This window comes from Salvia miltiorrhiza, chromosome 1 (assembly GCF_028751815.1).
Source record: "Salvia miltiorrhiza cultivar Shanhuang (shh) chromosome 1, IMPLAD_Smil_shh, whole genome shotgun sequence".
Taxonomy (NCBI): Eukaryota; Viridiplantae; Streptophyta; class Magnoliopsida; order Lamiales; family Lamiaceae; genus Salvia; species Salvia miltiorrhiza.
In genome coordinates, this window is record NC_080387.1 from 65,284,958 (window position 1) to 65,298,787 (window position 13,830).

Consider the following 13,830-nt stretch of genomic DNA (forward strand, 5'->3'; position numbering starts at 1 on the left):
AATAGCTCCTTGATTTGGGATCTCTAAGAGGGTGAATTCACTTAAGAGTTAAGAGCCATTACTCTACACTAATGGACTTTAAAATGAGCTCTAAAAATTTTATTTTTATTTCTCCTCCTTTCTCTAATTTAAATGCATTTTAAAATTGAAATAAATTTTAAATTTTAAAATAAAAATATCATTAAATTTGAAATTTGAGAATTACAATAATTAAAAAAAATATATATATATATATATATATATATATACTCCCTCCGTCCCACGAATCTTTAGTCGCTTTTCTTTTTCGGCTGTCCCACGTACGAATCTTGAGTCATTTCCTTATATGGCAAAAAAAAAATCCCTTTATTCACATTTTCATTTTTTTCACCTACCACACTTAATACACTAAATACTAGTATTTTCTTAATTTTCGTGCCGAAAAGAATTGACTAAAGATTCGCGAGACGGATGGAGTATTAAAAATTTAAAATTAGGTAAAACAATTAAAGAATTGAGAAATCTTCAAAAATTTGATTTTTCTCATGTATTAAAAGTATGTTTGACTAAGCTTATTTTAAAGAACTTCTAAGCTTCAATAGTTTATAAGATGTTATAATTTAAAAGCTTATAAATTATCCAAATGTATGAATAATTGAGCTTATAAGTTAGAAAGAGAAAATTGTTAGTTACATACATCAAAAAAATAATGATTAAAGAGATATAAAATTCAAATGGTATATATAGTGTTGGAGAACTTGTTTATTGAGAAGTTTATAAGTTCTTAGAACTTATATTAAGAGGTTATTTTATCAAAATAATTTTCACATATTTATAAATTTTTTAAAAAATTATAAATTATTTTAAGGAGCTTATATATAAGCTCAGTCAAACCTGAAAGTCCCTCTCATCCCACTAGTATAGTCTCATTCCCTCTTTTGCATATGAAGAGATCAAAAAGCCAAAATTTACACGCCATTTTCCAACCTCAATACTATCTTTTTATTATACTCACCAAAATCAACTTAATCTTAAAAATTCAAAATTCTTGAAAGCATATTGAAGTGTATGGGGTATAATTTTGGTTGGGGGTGGATCAGTACGGTATGCCGAAAATTTTCCGTCATACCGTATACCATACCGTAAATTGCGGTATGAGAATTTTCATACCGTTGCCATACCGTACTTTTCGGTATACCGAAGATCGGCATACCGAAAATTTCGGTATGAGAATTTCCATACCGTTGTCGTACCGATAGTGCGGTATATCATACCGAAAGTCGGTATACCGTACCTTACGGTATATCGAAATTATTGGTGTATTAATATCAATATATGTAATATATAATACGTATATAGTTTTTTATTATATATAACATAATATATACGTAACCCTATAACTTTTAAAATTATTTTAGTACACTATAATTAAGTTAAATTATCAACTTAGATAACAATGAAATTATATATATTATGTATCTAATACTTAATAAATAGTTATATTATTATTTATCTTTTTATGAGATATATTGTTAAATAATGCATTATATTGTTTTTATTTATATTCAAGGATTTAATGAGTATTGAATAATAATTTAATGAAAATATAGTAAGTATTTCATTGTTTGATATTAATTGCTTTTATTTATATTAGAAAAATGACATAATTATATTTTTTCCCTTAATTAAATGAATCAAATATTTTTGGTTCAGTTTGGTATTCAATTCAAATTTTTGATATTCAAATACGAAATTTTGTTATTAACTCGAATACAAATATGAATATTTTGTTTGATTTGATTAGTTATCAAATATGATTCAAAAATCATAATGCTCGATTAAGTATTTAAAAATAAAGAATAAAATAGATATAAAGAAAAATAAAGAAAAAAATAATATTTACTTAAATAAAAATTAATATTAATCAAAGCATTAAAAACATTGATTTCAAATTCAATTCATACGAAAGTATTTCATATTTTGAATTAAATTAATTAATTAAATTGAGGTTTTTTATAAAAAGAAAAAGAAAAAAGCCTTTGAAAGCACAGTAATGCAGACTAGAGGCACGAGACTCGGAAAGGAGCTCGTCAAACAGGAAACAAAGCAAAAAGCGATTTAAAAACCATTCAAAAAATCGTCCACCTCCATTTCGTCCGACCAACGGCCTGTGGCGATATTATTCATAACACGCGAACTAGCACTTCCGCTATGATCAATGACGAAGTCCCTCGGCTTCTGACCCATTTCCTCCGCATTTCTGAGGCGGCTTTTTATGCTATCTTCCTGATTCTGTGGAACGCGCGGACGTTCCATACCTTTTGGAGGACGTCCCCGTCGCTTAGGCGGTGCTTGCTCAACAAGCATTTGCATTCCTTGGCTAACCTGCGCCTCTAACCGACTGATACGACTATCAATATCTTCTGGAGCAGTAGTGTGCGAGTCTTTGCTTTGCCCACCCAAATCACCATCCAGTTTTTTAGCCTGCTGACTAACCAACTGTCCAGCTTGCTTAGAATGGCGAGCTTCATCCAAATCAGCAGAAGCCGTAACAATCTCAGTCGGATCCCCAGCCGGCGTCTCCATCTCAATTTCCTCGTCCACCTCGTCCTCACTACCAGTCGTCTTATGAAGCTCCTGATCAACCGAAACCAACACCGCTGCCTCCGGCTCGTATAACGCTATCTCCTCAGAGCCATGATCGTCAACCCTCTTGGAATCCAGAACTGGGTTACTGCCAGCCATCTCATGGCCTTCATTATGGAAATCATGCTGCTGCACCCCCGTCGCCAAATGGCCAAAACCAGAAGTGTTCTGCTGTTCCCCCGTTGTTTGCACGATTGGGACAACAACCTTCTTGCCCTGCTCCACAATGTGCCATTGTTTATGAGTCACCACACCAGACTGATTGTTAGGAGCAGCCGTCAGATTTTCCTGAATAGCTACCGGCTCCACACGTCGCTTTTTTCGACATGTTTCTTGAGAATGCCCAGTTATTTTGCAACGACGACAGTAAAGAGGCAAATTTTCAAAGACAAATTCAATATGGAATGATGTATCCTCACCATCAATTAAAAGAGTAGAAGGTAGATTTTGCGACATATCGATTTCCACAAGGATTCTAGCGAATTGTCCGAAGTCACGTCGTGCCGACGCTCCATCGATCTTTAAGGGGTGACCCAAATATCTGCCAATTCCAGAAATAACCTGTGGGTTCCAGTATTCTATCGGCAGATAGTGTATGCGAACCCAAACGTCCGCCAAAGGGGAATTCTCTTTGAAAGGATCAAAATTTCGAGTCCATTCACGGAGTCGGAGGAGCCCTTTTGAGAGCTCCCAAACTGCCTTTCCCTTTGCTGTAGCCTTATCTTCAGACGTAGTAAATCGGAGAGTGAAAAAACCTTTTCCCAAAGGAATTAGTTGCCAATCAGAGGCTAAACTCCATAATCTCTGAAGTTCCCACTTTAGTTCCAAAGTTGATCTCGGTTTGTCTCCTTTCTGAAGAAACAAACGTCCTGTCAAAGCAAATTCAAAGGCCTTAATCTCCTTAAGATATAGATCCTTCGGTATTTTGAGGGAGAACTGATCGCCCTCCTTAGTAGGCCGCAGATCATGAAAAATGTGAGCAGCCAAATCCTGTATTTTCACCGGCTTCTTGCCAGTAGCCTCGGCATAAGAAACTCTATCGTCATTCTTAGGGGAGATGCTAACGATGTCGGAATAAGTGAGAATCTGGGTGGGTTGGTTATCTGTCAGATTTGATGAATTACCAGTAGATCGCATTCCGACGGCAACCGCGTCGGAATCAGTACCCGACCCCCTGGGAGGCAGACGCATACCATGGGAGAGATCAGGTTTAGTTCGAATATCAAAGTTGGAAGAAACCGGGGGAAGGTTAAGACCCCCCTTGTCTCGACCGATGATCGGCGAACTGGTGGCCATCCGTCGGAAGGGTGAGCCGGAAGGGTGGGGCGGCGCGGTGCAGATGCAGGCGGCGATGCAGGCTCTGGAGCAGGCGACCAATAAGCACAGCAGCAGCGAACGGGACGTCCGGAGACCAATGCCGGGCTTGAGGCAAGTGACGCGGCGGCCCCTCCTTAGCCGACTGATGCCGGAGTCGCGTGAGGAGAGCATCAGCAGAAGCGGGCCGGCTAGGTTGCTCCGAGCGCGGCGATGGCTGGCTGACGGTCTGAAACAGCAGCAGCGAACGGAGTGTCAGCGGGAGTGCAGCAGCGAACGGAGTGCAGCAGCGAACAACAGCGAACAGCAACGAACGGGATCTGAGAACAACAGCAGCAAAAGTCACGCACGCACGCTCAGCGGGCTCACCGGAACAGCAGCAACGAACAGCAGCAGCGAACCAGCAGCGAAGCAGGGGCCCGGCGAACAGCAGCAGCGGCCCGGCGTGAACTTTGAAGCTTTCGGTTTCAACGAAGCGTGCCTTTCGGTGGGTCAAAAGTTCCGCTTTCGGTGGGAGAAAAAAATCTCATTTTTGCTCCTTTTGAATTAAATAGTAAGAAGTCAAATGAAATAGTATGAAGTACTATTTCAATTTATAATGTTTAAAATATACTTGTAAACAATTGAAACGGATATTTGATTCGATTCGAATATTCGCGAATCAGTGTACGAATAGAATATGAATAGCAAATAAAATTTGAAAGATATTCGAGTAACCATTGGAATATGAAATTATTTTTACGAATGTGAATCAAATTCAGTAATATTCGCTTCAATTCGATTTGTTTACTTTACATCCATAAAATTAACTTATTCTAAAATTATAGTTATAGTCTACATTATAATATAACTATATAGCTCACACTTATATAGTTATATATTATAATTGACTATATATTGATATTCTAGTTTAATCAATAACCTAGTATATCTTGTAATTATTGCTTGAGTTTTATATTTACTCAATTTATTTACTTTTCAAAATTTACTTATGACTTATTATTATTATCTATTAGTTAATTTAATATATAACATGAATGTAACTTATTCTAGAGATATAGTTATTCTAGAATTAGAATTATAGTATGTAGACATATAAATATAGATATATATGTAGCTCATACTTGTATAGTTATATAATATACTTGTATATTTTTCAAAGTCCTTTAGTTAAATAACATAGATGCAATTTATTTTATATTTATTCAATTTATTTACATGTTTGTAATTATTAATAAATATATATTTTATAAGTTGTCATTAATTTTTTAGTAATTATGAAAAAAACTTTTTAATAATTTACCACTAATTAAATATATATATATATAATTTATTCTGACGGTATATGGGTTTTTTCGGTATATACCGATATCACGGTATATATCGTAGCATGGTATATACCGAAACAACGGTATATACCGATTTTTCGGCATATACCACGGTATCGGTATGTATCGGTATACCGCGGTATGGGAAAAATGATACCGTTGCCATACCGAAAATTTTCGGTACGGTACAATACCGTACCGAAAATTTTCGGTATACCAAAATTTTGGTATTTTCGGTATTTTTTCGGTACGGTAAGTGCGGTATACCGATTTTTCGGTATTTTGCTCCACCCCTAATTTTGGTACCAAAGAAATGAAATATTAGATTATTTCACGGGACGAATATACAATATATTTCTTAATATATATGTGACAAATATGTTGTATATATATATTTCTTTTTCCTTTTTTTTTTAATTTGTGGAAGGGAGAGAGTTGAATTTGAACCTTAAACCTCATCACTATTTACGTATAAAAATTCATAATGTTTAGATGTTTCATTGGGGGCATGTTGAACGTTGACGTTAATCTTTTTCATGTTCATTTTTCATTCAGTTATAGCTCTTATACCTCAGAAATTATAATTAAGATCATCAAATTTTTAATTACATAAAGTTCAAGGTTTTATTTATTAATTTTATAGTATATCCGATTAAGTTCAAGGCATTAAAGGAGAAAAGAGACGGTGACGCTTTGATTAGACCTTAACTAATAAATTTGATAACTCTTGGTCATTATTTTTTAAATACATATAAGAAGAAAAAAAATGAAAATAAATTACGTGTGTTGTGTAAAATTGAGTGGCATTTGAGTGGGCGTGGAATTTTCAGTGAGCTACTAGAAAGTGGGGTGGGTCGGTTGTGGTGTGTGTGTGCAATATTTTGTGGGGTTGTGTGTAGAATAGAATATGTTTGTTAGCTTTTGGACTATATTGTGCTGATTTACGATCCGCAGTTTCTACAATAAATTATTTTAGGGTAAATATCATATTAAACCTTAAACTATTCCCGTTTTATCAAAAATACCCTGAAAGTTTCCAAATGCTCTGTAAACCCTCAAAGTATCAAAGTTTTATCAAATATATCCTGCATCTATTTTCCGGTCACCAGAAATGTGACGTGGCTCGCCGGATGACACAGTGTAATTTAAATTTTATTTTTTTTAATCCATATCATTTCATATTCTATTTTTTAATCCATGTCATCCATGTTCTCCCTCTCTCTCTGCCTACATTTCCTCTCCCCCTCTCTCTGCCGTCTCTTTTATCATCCAATTTCCAGCAAGTCGTCCATCAAGTTTTACACTCAAGCTCATACAAATTCATCTTTTATTGTCTCCTTTCAGCATGAGCTCAATATCTATCATTGCATATCATTTTGAAAATTCCAACAAATTCATACATTCATCAAACTCATACATTCATCTCAGTATATGGACTTTGTAATTGCTTATGCAATAAGCTGCTAATGATTTACAAATGAGAACAAATGAAAAATCGAACAAGATTTGAGTTTGGAACTTGTGTGTGTTTTGTGTTGTGAGAGAAGGGGAGAGGATCTGGCCGCAAGTGTCAGCTGCCACGACAACGGTGGAGACGATTCTTCGTCGTCGGTCCGTCTGAGTGAGGGCAGAGACGAAGTCGGCTGTGACTTCGGCTGCCGGTCGATTGAGAGAAGGAAAGAGGGAGACTGGGGACCTAAGGCTCGGTGGCAGCAGCTTTCCGGCCGAGCGTTCACCAAAAATTGAAAGGGGATAGGAAGTGAGGTCTGGAATTGGGGCTTAGGGTTTGGGCGGCGGCTCTGGAATTGGGGCTTAGGGTTTGGGCGGCGGCTCTGGAATTGGGGCTTAGGATTTGGGCGGCGGCTCTGCCGCCATTCCGACCAGAGCGGGGGAGAGGAGATGGAAGCATAGAGTGGGAGGCGGCGGTCGCGGCCTTGTTACGGTCGTCGGAGACGAGGGAGATGGCGGCAGTACTATCCGCCAGTGAACAGAGAGAGACAGAAGGAGAAGGCGAGAGGAGACGACGTGCGGTGGTGGTCGCGGCTTCGCCGGCGGCTGGTGCTGCAACGTTAGAGGGAGGCGACGGCGGTTGGTGAGGAGTGTGTGTGTGTCTTAGAGAGAGAGAGAGACGGTAGAGATAGGGGGAGAGAAAATGTGGAGAGAGAGAGAGGGATAATATGGATGACATGGATTAAAAAATGATGTGGATTAAAAAAAATAGAATTTAAATTACACTGTGTCATCCGGCGAGCCACGTCATATTTCTAATGACCGGAAAATAAATGCGGGATATATTTGATAAAATTTTGATACTTTGAGGGTTTAGAGAGTATTTGAAAACTTTCAGGGTATTTTTGATAAAGCGAAAATAGTTCAAGGTTTAATATGATATTTACCCATTATTTTAGGTCACGTTTGGTGTGTATGTTAGAATGAAATAAAAATAAAATCAATAAAATGAAGGTAAAAATGAAATGACAAATCTTAATTTTTTTCTTATATTTTTGTCAATAATATTTAGTTCAAGTGATAAAATTGAGGCACTTAAAGACTCTTATTTGCAAGAGGTCTTGAGTTCAATAGTTTTCCTATTTTTACGTTGATAGTTTTTTCACTTTTGTGTAAGGTAGAGGTCCTATCTGCGTGCATGTGATTTATTTGGACATTGCATTCGAAACAAGGCTGACCTTCGAGTTTCGAAGGAACTGTGAACAGTGAACTGGGGAGTTTGAACTGTGAACAGTGTCTGATCCACCCAGTTCGGGGTTTCGCCGCAGCGGCGTTTGTTCAGATTTCATCGCAAGAATTACCAGCTACGCCAGCTACGCCACTACGCCAGCACCCGATCCGCGCCTCCACCGTCTCGCTCATCCTCGCCGTGCGCCGCGCCCGCGCCCTCCCCACGGGGCCGAGCGCCTCGACTATCGCCGCAGAGAACGACGGCCAACCAGAGATCCGGCTCACCCAGCTGAGGAGAACGACGCCGCTGTTCGGTAGAACTGGACGGCCAACCTCCCAGCCACCTCGATTTGCACGGTGTTTGTTTATCTTTACTTTTGCTTTGTTTCTTTGATTTTCTCTCAAAGCCGAATTCATAGATTGACTGCTAGGTTGATGTCTGCTTGGTTGATGACTCTTTTGTATCTTTGATTTTCTGTGTTTTGCTCTTTTCGCCAACTTCATAATCAATTCCCATAGAAATAACAGCATTTTAGATTGGGACTAGTTTAGGAGCTAATGGTTCCGCTGTGCACATAACGTGTTCGACGATTTGTGTCAGAGAAGTCCATGGCTTCAGTTTTTCCTCCGATCTCCAACAACTTTGTCAGGCCTTTGCCTGCTTCTTCCGGTAAGAACCAAACTCGGCCCTCGGATGTTCCCTCTAGTTCCACTCTCAAACACGCTTCTGAGAATAGCAAGAGTCATTCCGAGGCTCTTGTCAACTCGACGCGGCATGGAATATATAGCCATAACGATGAGACGAAAATGAACAAACTCTCTTTTGCGCGAACGGTCCAGCGATCAGTTCCCAAACCAGCAGATGTTTTCGCCCAGGATTACAACGCTCTTCACCCGGTAAACATTGGCAACAAATCTATTCTTCGGATTCCAGAAGCCCTGTATCAAAGTAAACTCAAGGAGTTTGAGTTCGCTGTTCACGCCAGGCTTTTGCTGAATAAGGGAGACGCCCCCAGATTTGCTTCAGACATTAAACAAGAACTCATGGCTTTATGGAAAACCTCGGATGCGATCCGTGTGGTGCCACTTGGGAAAGGTTTCTTTTCGATTATTTTCGCGAATGAATCTGAGCTTGCTACGGCAAAATCTAGGGCTACTTGGAAATTGAGCAAAGGTATTATTCGAATTAGGGAATGGGTTCCGGATTTTGACCCATACAAAGAATCATCTGCTCTCTCCCAAGTCTGGCTGAGAATCTATTATCTTCCTCACGAATACTGGCATCCGGAAGTGATAATCGGCATCGCCAGATATGTCGGTCTTCCTATTAAACTTGATGGTTTTGCGTTTTCTGGACAAGTGGGTCACTTTGCTCGTGTTCTTGTCGACATGGATGTCTCTAAGCCTATTCCCGAAACTCTCACGGTGGATAAGGGGACGCGCTCGTTCGAGGTTGAATTCGTTTTTGAAAATTTGCCGCATTTTTGTGGCTTTTGCAATCTTGCAGGTCATAACATTGCTCAATGCCGCCGCAAGAAACAGCAGAACAACAACACTGACATCACGAATCCTACAAGCTCGGATCAACCTTCTCTCAAAAGCATTCACAACAAAACTTTGGGGAAAGAATGGAAGAAAAATAAAGAAATTCCTATCGGTAATTCTTTCGATGCTTTATCTCAAGAGCCTTCCGGAGATGAGGACGTCAACCAGGAGCCTGTCATTGAGAAGGAAAGGACTTCCATTATCAGCGCTGCGGAACATTTTAATCACACTAACGCTGACGAGTTTTGTCAGACAGATGGGGCACATACTTTGCCCCAGCGTAAAGAAGGTTTGTCCGGACCTGATTTGCTTGCAGTTGCGTGCCGACCCGTTCCTGATTCGAACACCGTACCACATATAATACCCGAAGATGAAATTAATAACAAGAGCACTGAGACAGATATTTTTGCTGATAAGGAGGTGGCCTTGGGAAACATGATGAAAGTGCAGATTTTAGAAACAACATTAACTCAAAATCAAAAGACAGATAGTGCTAGTGAAAGGCCAGAACAAGAGACAAACTGTAGAACAGATGGTGCCATTAGTCGTACTACAAATGACATGATTGAATCCGTGCCAATCAAAAGAGGGAGGGGTAGGCCGCCTAAGCAAACTGTCGAACAGTTGGTGCGCACGGCTTCTCCGACTATCAAAGATCGTCTACGACACAACCAGGCCGCTCCTATTGGTAGGACAACTTCAGGGGACAACGACGGAATTTAACTCTTTGGTTAAGGAAGCGATGGATAAAGGCGTCCAAATTTCAGAGTTCCTTATCTATCAAACTTCTTCTGCTGCTGGTAAAAGTATGGACACCGCTTCTTCACGGAAATGGGGTGATTTGGTGGATGATGATTATGATCCTCATGAGGAGGACGAAAATATCCACCTTTCTCAATGAATATTCTCTCTTGGAATATTCGTGGTATGACGGACACGGCACGTAATTTGCTTCAAAATTACTGTCATGCTCATCATCCTATTATCCTGGGCATTATTGAACCTAAGACTAACTTTCATCATATTCCGGCCTCCTTCTGGAAATCTATCAATTTGACTCCTTTCCATCAAAATGATCGCACCCCTCATGCTTCCAACATCTGGATTCTCATCGCCACCGGGGTTACCTGCTCGTTGATCATGTCCACGGAGCAGATGGTTATTGTTGACATCTTGTTTTCTAGCTATTCTTTCAGAGTGGCTATTGTTCACGGGAGTTGTAATTATATCACTCGCAGGATTCTTTGGGATGATATCTCTTCTTGTATGGTCCCTCAAATGGTGATTCTTGGAGACTTTAACGCTGTGCTTGGAGCTCATGAGCGGCGTGGACGCAGGCTTCCCAGTCGTATTTCCAGTAGAGATTTTCAAGCTTTCATTGATCGTCATACTCTCATTCAAGCTCCCACCTCTGGGCCTTTTTTTACTTGGACGGACAGGCGCAAATTTCCTATGACTACTGAGTCTGTGCTGGACCGCACTCTTTTCTCCGAGGATTTTGCTGCGCAATGGCACTCTTCTGAGAGCCGGGTTTTGCCTCGTCTTGGCTCTGACCATGCTCCTATTTTGCTTAAATGTTCCACTCCTCCTAATACCTCTGGCACTCGTCCTTTTCGTTTCCTGAACATGTGGAGTTCTCACTCTGACTTTATTCCAATGGTTCAACGTTCTTGGGCTCCTGTTGTTGATTCGAACTGCCCCATGGTGCGTATGATGCACAAGTTGAAACGTTTGAGGAAGGAACTCAAAATTTGGAATAAATCCACTTTTGGGAACTTCAACACTTCGCTTGAGGAGCTCTATAATAAGCTCTCTTCTCTTCAGACTCATATCGATAATGCTGGCTATTCTGAGGAGCTCTTTGATCAAGAAGTTGAGCTTGAAGCCTCTATCTCGGTCATGCTCTCTCGGAAAGATGACCTGCTTCGCCAGAAAAGTAGAATTCGATGGCTCCAGGATGGAGATCGAAATACTCAGTTTTATCATAACATGGTGAGAATGAAGCGCGCTAGTCATACCATCAAACATCTTGAGATTAACGACGTCCTGGTTGAAAATCATAACACTTTGGCATCTCATGTGGAAAACTTTTATAAATCTCTTTTTGCGGCGGATTCGAATCCTGGGGGCGATCTTTCGTGGATTACTAATTATATCACCAGTAGCCTCACTGTGAACCAGAACTCGGCTTTGGTTACTTGTCCGACTACGACGGAGATCAAAGCGGTGGTCTTTGCTATGGACAAAGATAGCGCTCCCGGCCCGGATGGCTTTGGAGGTACTTTCTACCGTTCCGCTTGGGACATTATTGAGCATGATTTCACTTCCGCCATCAGAAGATTCTTCACTCATCATTATCTCCCTTCGGGTCTCAATTCCAATACTCTGAGCCTTCTTCCCAAAAAAGTAGATGCAAAAGTTATCTCTGATTATCGGCCCATCGTTCTTGGCAATTTCTTTTTCAAAGTTATTTCCAAGATTCTGGCGATCCGGCTGAATGCTGCTGCTGCCACCATTGTCTCCAACAATCAATTTGGCTTTATTTTGGGACGTTCTATTCATGAGTGTATCACTCTTGCCTCGGAAGGGGCGAACTGCATGGAGAGGTCTTTTCACGGCAAAAACATGGCTCTTAAAGTCGACATTCATAAGGCCTTTGATACGCTTAGATGGGATTTTCTTCTGTTCGTGCTTCAAGAGTTTGGCTTCTCCAATATTTTCTGCTCTTGGATCAAAACTATTCTTAGCTCGGCTCGCATCTCTATTAGGTTCAATGGTGCTCTCTATGGCTATTTCGAATGCGGCCGCGGGGTAAGACAAGGAGATCCTTTGTCTCCCATTCTTTTTGCCTTGGCGGAAGATGTTCTTAGCCGTATTTTTCTGGATGCTGCTAATCGGGGTTTAATCACCGGCATGCGTTTCTCGAGATCTTTGAGTTTCCCTTCTCATTTGCTTTACGCTGACGATGTCCTCCTGTTCTGTCAAGCCTCAAAGCGTAATTGCATTATGATAGACTCGATTCTTCAGCTATATGCCACGGTCTCTGGTCAATATTGCAACAAGCATAAGTCTACTCTTTACTTCGGGAAAGGGGTGTCTCCTGGACGACGTTCTCGGCTTCAACGGATTTTGGACTTCAACATTGGCTCCATGCCTTTCACATACTTGGGAGTGCCTATTTTCTCGGGTCAACCTTCTTCTGCTAAGCTTCGACCTATCTATGATCGGATTCTTGCCCATTTCCCTAGGTGGCAAGGTGGTCAACTCTCTATGGCGGGCAGGCTCTGCTTAGTTTCTTCTGTTATCAACAGTGCTGCGGTTCATAGCATGCTTGTTTATAAATGGCCAGCGAAACTTCTGCATGCTCTTGACAGAGCTTGTAAAGCGTTCATCTGGACTGGGAGTACTCTGAAGAAACCTTCTTTTTCTGTGAGTTGGAACAGAGCTCGTGCTCTGAAGGAACATGGCGGCATTGGAGTCAAATCTTTCTCTGACATCAATAATAGTTTCATGTTTCGGCTTGGTTGGTATATTATGAACATGAACAGCTTCGGCTATCGGCTGCTTCGTCAGAAATATCTCACTCAAACCATGGATTGGGCTTCCAAATGGGCGAGTTCGTCGATTTGGACTGGTGTTAGAAGGACGATTCGGGAGATTGTTTCGAATACCTTCTGCACGATTGGTACTGGAGATACGATTTATTTTTGGAGAGATAATTGGCTCGGATATCGGTTGATCGACAAAATTCAAATTCCGGAGTTCATGACTCCATTTTTCTCTCAGAAAATTTCAGACTACTACTTTGATAATAAATGGCACCTCACTTCTAGTTTTATGCAGTCTTTCCCGCGCATTTCTCTCGACATCATATCTACCCCCATTCCTGGACTAGCGGACGACAGATCCTGGATACACTCGGGTTTCGGGAACATTTCAGCTGCTTCGGCCTTTGCTCACATTCGACCTCAGTTCCCTAAGGTCGACTGGGGCTCATGGATTTGGGCCCCTTTTATCCCAGCTAGGCGATCTCTCTTTGTCTGGCGCACTATTGTTGGCAAGCTTCCTACCTTTGATATGAATCGCCTCTTTGGTATTCAGGGGCCGAACCGCTGCACTTTATGCTCGGCAGCGGAAGAGACGATGGATCACGTTCTGTTGAACTGTCCCTTCTCGGCTTCTATTTGGGCGGACGTCTTTCGTTGGTTTTTGATTGAGAAACCTTTGCCGTTGGACGTGGGCAGCATGATTCGCTTCTCTATCCACCAGAACAACAGCAAACAAGTTGGCAATTTGTGGAAAGCTGGGGTGGTCTCTCTCCTCTGGAGTCTCTGGTCTC